We start from the raw sequence: 10,825 nt of genomic DNA, 5'->3' as shown, positions 1-10,825 counted from the left end.
GGACGGGGCATGGGCCAGAGGTTCACTGAGCTAAACAGACCCGAGTCCCTTTCTGTTTCTTTCAGGAGACCTCTCTGGTTCAGGTGTTTCAGAATTTACAGGGTTAGATGAGAGGGCTTTCCAGGGCTGAAGATGGAGAACCGTTACCCCTCCAAACACACCCACACACGCACGCGCACACGCGCTTACACACCACCTCCGCTGCTTTTGGCAGCAGCCTCTTCAACCCATGACCTCATGCTTTAAGCTCCCATACAGTCTTCCTCCCGCCCTGTCCACACCCGGAGCCCGAGCAGGGTGGAGTGGATAGGGGTCAGTGGCTTATCTCGTGCCAGATTTGGGGAGAAAGGAGCACAACTATCCACACTGCGGAGGAAAAAGATGGTGTAACTTTTCCTCGTGGAAAAAGAGAGAGAGAGAGAGAGAGAGAGAGAGAGAGAGAGAGAGAGAAGGAAGGAAGGAAGGAAGGAAGGAAGAAAGAAAGAAAGAAAGAAAGAAAAGAAAGAAAGAAAGAAAGAAAGAAAGAAAGAAAAAACAAAAACCACTCGTCCTGGAGACCCTCGGACACCGATGCCCAGATCTCCACGCGAGGTGGCTGGTTTAGTTGAACTATCTTTGGTGCACGTTTCCTCAGACCAGAAAAGAAGCAGGAAGATGGCTGGAGATGCCGGGATTTTGGGCTAGGGTCGTGGCACCTGGTCTGACCTGCAGCCCCGGGACGAGGTCTTGCTCGGGTCCATTCCCATCTCCGAGACCAGCGACCCCCGAGGGAGGCTCGAACCCTTGGCTAGTCTGCCAGCCGGCGCCCTGCCCCCTTGCTCGCAGCTGCTCTCGGTTTGGGTGCAGCGGTTTTCCCCCGCAGAGCAGGAGGAGGAGACAAGCCCAAGGAGGGGGAGCGACTCCAGGGCTCGGGTTTCTGCAGCCAATGCGGAGCAGCCCCGGGCGGCCCCCCGGCGGCGGGCCCTCCTCCCCGGCACCACGTTCCTCAGTCATGGCGCACGGCGAGGGGCGGACGCAGGGCCGCACCCGCGCCCCCTCCTCTCCTCCCTCCCTCCTGCCCGCCTCTCTCCTAGGCAACATCCCTCCCAGGCCCGGCTGAGATGGAGACTTCTCCCCGCCCCCAATGGGGCAAAGGATGGAGGCGCGAGCTTCTCCAGAGCCCGCAGATCCCTTCCTGGAGCTCCCCAGGCCTTACAGAGACCGAGATGCGGTGGTGGCGAGGGTTCGAGGCACGGGCCTCCCTGCAGCCCGCCTGGACCTTGGCATCTTTGTAAATGCTTAAATAAACAACAAAAAAAAAATCTCCCAACCCGAGTCGTTAGATTTGCAAGGCGCCTTTTACAATAACCGCGACGGCGACGCAGGAAGCAATCCTGCAACCGGTCCGGGGTGGGAAGACGGCAGCTTCCCGGCCACCAAGCTGCTCTCTCACCCCTCCCACCCTGACGGGGGCTCGATTCCCCCACCCCCTCCCCGGATCTGAGACTTTGCTGCACTCCGGGGACTGACAGGTCCTCAGCTCGTGGTCTCATCCTCTTGCGTCCAGAGACTCGCCAGCTTACAAAAGGTGCAGGCTCACGCATACACAACGCAGAGCGCGGAAGAAAAAAAAAAAAAGTCGGCCGTGCACCGGCCAGGGGAAAGCTGCGAACAATGCACCCGGCGGCCCGCGCCAGCCGGAGTGCGGCGCCCCGGGGGACAGGGGCGGCGGGCGGGGGCCGCAGCGGAGAACCCGCCGCGCTGGACACCTTACTTCCTGCTTCCCCGCCTGCCGCCAGCCCCAGCTCTGCGGAGGGATATCTCTCTCCTCCTCTGTCCCTCTCCCTCCCTTTACCCGCCTGTCTGCCCCCCCTTTTTTGACCCCCCCCTCACTCTACCCCGCCTTTCTCCTTTTGCAAGAAAATAATTTGACAGTCGATTTGCTGACAGGGGAGGAATTTGCATCCTGGATTTAAAAAAAAAAAAAAAAAAAAAAAAGGCCGAGAGGAGCTTAGGAACGGTTGCTAGGGGGGGGTAATGGGTGAAAGGGGGTGGGTTGGGGTGCTGGGGAGGGGATCCGGAGGGCTCAGGGAGGGGGCCATGCAAAAAGGTAAGGCCAGGTTAGCGCTGCTCGGCCCTGAGTGGGCTGCGGCCGGGGGAGGGGCGAGAGATACATATGTATTTCTGTCTCCCCAGCACACCCCCTTCCCTCTAAGCGATGGCTGAGAGGCGGTGCATGCAGATGGGGAGTAAGTTTCCTGGAGGGGAGGAGGGTGGATGCACGCGCGCAGCCGGGCGCTGCAAATTTCCACCGGGGAGGGAGAGAGTGGCTGGATGCGGAGAGTTTGGAGTTGGAGGGCAGGGAAGGGAGCAGGGCCTTGGGGGCGGGGGAAAAGAGGGGTGCTGGTGGATGCTATATCTGGGAGTAAGTTTCCAAGAACGAGAGCGCCTGCACGCTTGCTTGCTAGCTAGTAAGTTTCTGGCTGGGGAGGGCGCTTAGGGAGGAGAAAGGGGGGGTGTGCATGTATATAGAAGGGGGGGGGGGGGAGCAGATTTCCTGCGGGGAGGCTGAATGCATATGGAGAGGAGATTTCCTGGAGGGAGGGTTGAGGCGTAGACCGGACCGAGTAAGTTTCTTGCTAGGGTGGTGGCTGGAGGTGGTGAGTTGGTGCTTTGGAAAACCCTGAGCTTCCCACCCGGGACTCGGGAGGAGGGGGGCGTGCTGTGGGAAGGAGGGGCGAGGGGCCAGGTTCCCTGTTTGGAGAGAGGGGCTTGCATCTGGGGAGTATGTTTCCTGGCGGAGCGATATTTGTTTACAGGCTGAGGGCAGTACTGTAAATGAGTAGCTGCGAGAAGGCGGCTGACATAAATTAATATTGAAATTACTCCATCAGCTCGGCTCGCCCCCCATCCCACCCCCCAAGTGGAGACTGGTCGTCTCGTCGGATTGCCCAGGCACTTGTTGCAGAAACAACCAAGGTAGGCGAGAAGCTTATTAAGTTTCATTAAAAAAATTTAGTTGGGGGGATGCTCCGTAAGAAGATGGGGGTGGGGTGCGGAGGGAAGCCTGCGGGGGGACAGAGAAAGACAAGTCTCCCGCGGCCTCTTTACTTTCCGTTCGTTAGCAGGGCCTTTTCCCTGCTTGCCTTCTTCCCGGTTCCCTCTCCCGGCTCACAGCATCCCAGCAAAGGGGGAGGGGTGAGGTGGGCGGCGTAACTGGCAAACCCCAGCTTACAGGGTGACGGTGGTGGGTTTGAAATTGAAGGTTGGTATATTATAAAGCCTTCATTCTTCCAGCCAAGAAACCGCAGGACCCTAGGGATGTGTCTTTTGGGGTTTTTGACATGATGCATATGTGTATATATGTGAGTCTGCGGGCTCTGTGGGGGCTGGGTAGTCCCCAGAAGTAAGTGTGGCCACCCAGGTGGGAGAAGTGGGTCTGAAGGCAGACTTGCCCCCTCCCTCCCCAACTTCAGTTGTGAAGTTACTGCTGGTGAAGAAGCAGAAATTACACAGCAAACCACCGTTTCCCTGACGGAGGCAGGCAGCCTCTGGCCAGCACTGGCCTGGAGCATGTGAGCCTGCCATCCTCGGGTTCAAGAAGAAAATGCCTTTGGCTTCTACTGGCTGGGTAGAATCAGCTTGCTGTCAAACTTTGCCCGGACAAACCTTGCTTTGGCAAGTGAAGGGTTGTGTTGTAGTGACTGTTTGGTCTTTCATGGCCCGGGACTGTCTTCTGAAATGTGTGGAAGTCATGCTTAGAAATAGTGACCAGTCCAGATATGGCCCCAGGGCTCAGCAGAGCATGCCTGGGACAGGCAGGCTTGTTGGTCTTTTCCTGGGGCAATAGAGGTGATTTTTTCCCCCCTAGAAATGAGTTTTAAGTTGTCCCAGTGAGCGTCAGTCTCCTGCACCACTGGTACTTTTCATGAGTTCTGTGGAAGTCTGTTCGTGGCCCACTAGGACATGATGCTGGAGATCCAGCACTCAGCTAGTTAAAGCACTGTCTTCTCCTTTCCCTGCCTGCCTTCTTGGCGCCCAGCCTGCTGGTTCCTGCAGATACTTTTTCTTCAATAGGTGCTGGTGCTGGAGTTGAACTTGGCCAGGATAATTTGAGCACTGAGGGGGGCGGGAGGTCTGGCCAGAAACTGGTTAAAGTGTTAAGGCATAACCAGCCACACTGGGGTTAACTAAAGTCGGTTAAGCCTTCCCTAGTTATATAAACAGGTTTTGATTCTAGCAGGGAAAAAAATGGGTTAAAAACACCCCCCTCCGTGTTACTGATAGACAGTACATCCCCCCCTTTCCTTCCTAACATCAGATTTCAGGACTGAGAGTTTGATATTTGGCAGTTTGAGAGTTGAGTTAGTTAGAAATATCAGTCAGTGCTACCTATCACATGCTCCCAACTAGGCATTAGCTAAACAAATTAGCTGTTATCTTTAATCCGTGAGTCTGACTGGTGTATGTGCTGGCAGAGTAAATAAGAATTCCTCGTGTGTGTTTATTCCAGGGTGGAATTATTTACATGTCTAACCTGGAAGCCAAGAGCCCAAGAGCAGTCATTCAGTTTGGTGTTTTTTTGTTTTTTTTCCTCTTAACATTTATGGGATTTATTTTATTGTCTTGCTTTGGTCGTTAATCAAGTCACAGTACTCCCTCCCTCCACCACCCTCCCATTCAACTGAGAATGTTCTGGTAATAAAGGTTTGAAGGCCCAAGAATCGTAATTCATTCTTTTTAAAATATTGTGACGATTGTCAAGATTTGATTTACAGGAATTGATACTCGGAGTGACACACCCCTTTGGGCCCCGCCCTTTCGGGCATGTCCATTTTCGCCAACTGATTGTTTAGAAGCCAGCTTGGCAGAGAGAGAGAGAGAGAGAGAGAGAGAGAGAGAGAGAGAGAGAGAGCCTTTGCCTTATGCATTATAAGCATGGAAAAGATTAATTTTGCAGGTTCCAGAGTGAATGTGGGTCTTTTCACAGCTTGGTAAGCAGGCGTCCACATGGCAGGCATGTGTTAATACCAGAGAGCGTTTACACGAGCTTGCTGTGAAAACAGTCACTCTGAACTGTGCAGAAAGCCCTCTGTTAACTGGCTTGGGCCTGTGGTTTTTGTCGAGTTCAGAGTTTGAATTTTAGAGAGGGGACAGGGTGTCGTGTTCTGTGCAGCTTATATAAATGTGTGGGCAGGAAAACAAAGCTTATTTAGAATTTTCTTTTCCTTCCTTGATAGATAGGTTGATCTTAAGGACACAAAGTGTTGGTTTTTTGGGGGGCAGGGGGAGTGAATAGAACAATGCTCCATGAAGTTGGTGGGATGAGAAGTGCTGAAATTGCCTTGCATTTAGGAGTTGGTTCGAGTCTGTGGGCATTTGTAAAGTGACAGAACTTCTAAGGGGCTAAACGCTCAAGGCAAAGTGTCTCTGAAGAGAAAAATGGACAGGGCACCAATTCCAGCTGTTTCTGCACTAAGGGAGTTGTTATTATTATTAATATTTTTAAAAGGCTAGATCTTTGGGTTCCGGCTTTAAGCTCATGTTATGTAGAGTGAGGACCCAGAGCTCTTGACAGTGTCTTCCTGGGCCAACGGCCAAATTGCTTCATGGGCTCAGGGTGAGCTGATTAACTTCTGGTTTTTGTCTTCTCCTGGAGAAATGGATTTGAATGCTGGCATTCCACAAAGGCCCTGAGCAGCCGGGCAACCATGCCATCACATGCAAGCCATCTCTTAGGAGGGCCTGCCACCCTTGGAGGTTCATTCATTCATTTGTTTTACAGATTTATTTTTTAAATTATTTTAAATTGTGTATGTGTGCATGAGTCTGCATGTGGTATGTGCACATGAGTGCCAATACCTGTGGAGGCCAGGGGTGTCCCTGGAGCTGGAGTTACAGGCAGTGGTGAACCTCCTGTTGGGTGCTAGAATCGAACTCAGATTGTCTGCAAGAGGAGGAGGTACTCTTAAGTACTGAGCCACCTCTCCAACCCTGTTTTATATGTACACACACACACACACACACACACACACACACACACACACACACATATACATACATACATATATATTTAATGTATATGTATTTTTAAATCCTAATTATATGTGCTAATGGAGAGGGAGATTGTACTTTCAGGCACCGAAAATAATTTTAGTTCATCGGAGAAGTTGTCCCTCCAGCCAGCTGGCTGCATGATCTGATGTTCAGTCAGACTTAAGGTTAACGAAGCTGTTGTTCCTTGGCAGCAGGTGGCTGTGGGGAGGAGGAGGAGACTCACAAGCCCAGTGTGGCCTTGCCTACTTAAGTGTGAAGAAGTCATGTGTGGGATGTTGCGATTTGTCTGAGCAGAGATGGGGTTCATACTAGTGCTGTGTGGTCGTGGTCACTTCTGGGTGCTTTCTGTCACCAGGGGCATTTGGGGAGAAAGCTCTTGATGTTTTTACTGACTTCAGGTGCTGACACACAAAACACAAGGCTCTAGACAGGTGCTCTCGACCCCAGGCTGCCTAAGAGGTTGTTCTGTCCCAAGGGCAGTGGACCTCTCTGGGTTCCGAACTCTGAAAACTGTGTGGCTGATCAGGGAAGAGGGCTACCATCTTCAGGGGCCTTGTGGGCTAGCTGTCTTTTTAGATTTTCATAGTGGAGGGGACTGATGATACTAAAATAGAGTTGAGTTTTTTTTTCTAGGAAAGGGACTCAAGCCAGCCAGATTGCAGTTCCTGGCATGCTTTTCAGGGTGTGTGTGTGTGTGTGTGTGTGTGTGTGCACGTGTATGTGCAAGCAGGTGTGTACATGGGCACACCAGAGGTCGGTGTTAGATGTGTGTCCTCCTCAGTTGCTCTGCACCTGTTTTTACTTATTTAGCTTATTTGTGTCTGTGTGTGCCACTATGTGTGGAGGTCAGAGGACACTTTGTGGGCATAGGCCCTCTGCTTCCACTTTGTGGGTTCTGGGGATCAAACTCAGGTGGTCAGGCTTGGTGGCGTGTGCTCTTACCTAGCCAGCCCTCTCTCTGGTCCTCTTCACGTTCGTTTTTCAGACATAATTTCTCACTGAATCTGGAGCTCATTAATTCAGTGGCTGGCCGGTGAGCTCCAGGAATCCTCCATCTTCCTGTCTCCGCCTCCCTAGTGCAGGGGGTTATAGCCATGTAACCCGCCAGTATGCTCTTTTTTTTTTTTTTTAAAGATAGGTGCTGGAGATCTGAACTCAGGTCCTCATACTTGTGAGGCAGCCACTTTACCCACTGAGCCATCCCCCAGCCCTGCATTTTTAATAGCTAATGCAGCCTTTATATGTGAGTTGCTCCATGATTCTTTGAGGAAATCCTTTTTGAGTGAAAGGACAGATACAATTTAAAAAAAAACACCCCAAAACCCTGTGATGCTTTCTAAAAATTTCAAATTCTCAGAGTAGCTGCTTACCGTAATTTGGACTGAGGAAATGAATATTTGGGTTTGTTTGTTTCTGTAGAGAGGACAATAAGCTAGGAGTGGTGTGGGTACACTGGGCTGCTGACATTGAAAACATTTTTAAGGAAGAAGAGAAAAACACCTTTGGGTCTAAATGGCTGTGAAAATTTTTGGGGTCAAATAATAGTGGTAACATTTTTAAAATTATTATTTCTGCCTTGAGAAGCCTTGGTTTTCATTTATACATTTAGTAGTTACTTATTCTTTTTTTTTAAAGATCTATTTATTTTTATGTGCATGAGCATCTTGCCTTCATGTATACCTGTGTATCTTGTGCATGCTTGGTGCCCTCAGTGGCCAGAAGAGGGTATTGGATTCCCTGGAACTGGAGTTATGGGTGGTTATGAGCTGCCATGTGGGTGCTGGAATTGAACCTGAGTCCTCTGCAAGAGCAGCCAGTGCTCTTCACTGCTGAGCCATTGTTCCAGCCCCAGTGAACTTATTGTTTGTTGAGGACATATTGTTTGCTGGGAATCTTAGTGATTATAAGACAAGATTCTCTCTCTACCCATACCCCTTGACCCTGCTGTCTGTGGTGGACATGGCAGAGGTGGGTGCTGCAGACTGTGATACATGCTCTAGTGAGGGGCTAGAGAGATGGCTCAGAGGTTAAGGGCACCGACTGCTCTTCCAGAGGTCCCGAGTTCAGTTTCCAGCACCCACATAGTGGCTCCCAACCATCTGTAATGAGATCTGGTACCCTCTTCTGGCCTGCAGTCATACATGCTGTATACATAATAAACAAACAAACAAATAAATAAATCTTTAAAAAAGTGCTCTGGTGAAGTAGTTGCCCGGGCAGAAGGTCAGCCTCCTTGAGGAGTGGGTGGGAGAAGCCAATAACCAGGAGGAGGAGCCCGTGTGGGCCAACTTGAGATTTGCAGGAAGCTAGGCGCGGTTGTAGACTGGGAGGGTTGGGGAAGGAGAAAAGGACGTTTGGGATGGTCACTCAGAACCCTGTGGGCCTCGGATTTCTCTCTCTTATTTTTAGTTCAAAACCTAAATAAAGCTTTACACATGCTTTACACATGCTAGGCAGGTGCTGTGCCACTGAGCTAAATCACTGCCATCCTCCCCTACCCCTTTTTAAACCAGTTGTTAAACAGATTTTTTTAAAATTGTGTGTTTGCTTGTGTGTGTGTGTGTGTGTGTGTGTGAGAGAGAGAGAGAGAGAGAGAGAGAGAGAGAGAGAGAGAGAGAGAGAGAAGGGGGAGGAGAGTCTGTCTGTGTAGACTGTCTGTGAGTGGTCTGTCTATCTGTGTAGACTGTCTGTGACTGGTTTGTCTGTCTGTGTAGACTGTCTGTGATTGGTCTGTCTGTCTGTGTAGACTGTGAGTGGTCTGTCTGTCTGTGCAGACTGTCTGTGACTGGTCTTGAACTCATTGCCTCGCCCAGTTTGACCTTGAACTTTGAATCTTCTTGCCTTAGCCTCTGAATTGCTGGGATTACAAGGGCTGTGGCCCTGGGCCCTGCTTAAACATTTAGATTTTGCTTTTTAGATTACATTTAAAAGTTGTGTAAATGTGTGTATGTTTCTTTCTTTCCATGATGTGGGTCCAGGAATTGAACTCGGGCTGTTGGGTTTGGCCGCAACTCCCTTTTTGCACTGAGCCATCTTGCCTGCCCAAAGATTTGGATTTTTTTTGCAATGTACTGAGCAGGACATGGTACACCTTACCTCACAGTTAAGGGATCTTGGCATTTCAAGGAAGATGGAGGTGGGTTGCTGTGGAGGTGAGGACCACAGTAAAGAGGCAGTTAGAGTAGGCGAGATGAGGAGGTGCGTGTGGGATGGAAGTTGGAGGTGGAGCAGGCTGAGTAGCAGTTTGGCTTTGGTAGGTTAGACGGGATGTGGGGTAACTTTAGTTTCTGGTTTGTGTACTGGATAGAAGGTGTTCTGTTTGCTGAAGTGGGGAAGACTGGGAAGTGAGGTGCACACTGGGGTGTCTATGGTTGAGCACCAGTAAGTTGGAGGTGACTGATCTACTCCAAGTGGGGGTGTTAAGTCCATAGTCTGATGTTGCCTCCAGTGTCAAAGGAGTTGCGCAGCCAGGCAGGAAATAAGAGAGCCCAGAGCCATATCTGGTGGCTGACTCCTGGAGACTGGCCAAGATGCCTGGAGAGGATGAATGGGTGGTATGGAGTGTGTATGTGAGTGTGTGAGAGAGTGTGAGAGAGAGAGAGGAGAGAGAGAGAGAGAAAAGGGAAGAGAGAAGAGAGAGAGAGAAGAGAGAGACAGGAGAGAGAGAGAGAGAGAGGAGAGATGCTCACGAAAGGCCAGTGAGATGGTCGAGGGGAACTGTATTGTGGAGACAGAATTGAACTGAGCTCCTAAAGTTGCCCATTGGCCTCCACTTGTACACCACTGCACAACCCCCAGCTCTGGGGAGGGGGGGTGTAAAAATGTTTGTACCTATGAAGTTGACAAGATCAGATTTGACAAAACGCAGCCTGTTGGTGACTTTGGGAAGAGGCAGGTTTGATGGGTCTGGGATAGAGAAGGAGCAAGTTGGAGAGGACTGGGTGGGAAGTGGTGGTTCCCATGGCACATAGAGTCAACTTCTCCGCCAGATTTGTTCATAATGGAGAAGGGCAAAAAGATGGATTGGGGGCTAGAGGACTGTGCAGGGAAATGTTTTTGTTGGTTTGTTCCTGCGTTGAAAGGGATGATATGTTTTGTGTGCTGTTGGCCAAGATCTGTGGAGAGGATTGACTTAGAGAAATGACATCTGAAGGGTTGTCCAGCAAGTCTGGGGACGATCTGGCGATGGCAGCGGGGAGTGACATCTCCTCCATCCTGTACCGAGACTGCAGCTTACCAGAGTGAAGGTGTGGGTGGGCAGGCGGAGCTCTGTGAGGGCTGCGGACTCTGCTCCCCTTTCCTGTACCCCAGGCAGAGGCTGTGTTGTCTTTGGGAAGGATCCAGGCTCAGAGCTTGACAGTGGCCAGATACTCCAAGGGTTAAAACTGCATCATAAACTCCACTGCATTTTTCTGACCATTTGACTGCATTACTGAACGGCCCAGAGGAAAGGACAGGTTCCTTTTGCTTAAGGAAGTCTTCAGTTAATTATTCGAGGCCTTTCATTCGATTTATTTGTCAACTATGACAAGAAAAAGGCCTCTGAGATTTTTTTTTCAGCCCTGTTGAAGAGGTGAGGCATTGTGTTACGTATTTTGAGATAAAAAAACAAAAACAAACAAACAAAAGCCATACTCAACATTTGGTAAAGTGCTTGCCTGGCTAGCGTGAAGCCCTGGGTTCAATCCCTACCACTACATCAGCCAGGTGTGGTGGTACACATGCCTCAAATACTAGCCAGGGAGTTGCGGGCAGGAGGACCTGAAGTCCAAGGTTATTTAGCGGATAT

At 50.5% G+C, this 10,825-nt stretch overlaps 1 protein-coding gene across 7 annotated transcripts in view; it reads left to right on the top strand.

The window, feature by feature from the left end:
- Nucleotides 1-2,373: 2,373 nt before the first annotated feature.
- Nucleotides 2,374-10,825, top strand: part of Trerf1 (transcriptional regulating factor 1) — a 212,864-nt gene continuing 204,412 nt past the window's right edge. For 6 of the 7 annotated variants that reach the window (XM_036167830.1, XM_036167831.1, XM_036167832.1 and 3 more), the window contains exons 1-2: nucleotides 2,374-2,450; nucleotides 2,874-2,958. The gene's annotated coding sequence lies outside the window, so the exon portion shown is untranslated. Of the gene's footprint in view, nucleotides 2,451-2,546; nucleotides 2,607-2,873; nucleotides 2,959-10,825 lie in introns of those variants that run through there. The other variant, XM_036167829.1, reaches the window with a different exon arrangement.

The sequence above is a fragment of the Onychomys torridus genome, chromosome 18 (assembly GCF_903995425.1).
Source record: "Onychomys torridus chromosome 18, mOncTor1.1, whole genome shotgun sequence".
Lineage (NCBI taxonomy): Eukaryota > Metazoa > Chordata > Mammalia > Rodentia > Cricetidae > Onychomys > Onychomys torridus.
The sequence above is the reverse complement of the archived record's forward strand: the minus strand, read 5'-3'. Positions and strand labels throughout refer to the sequence as shown.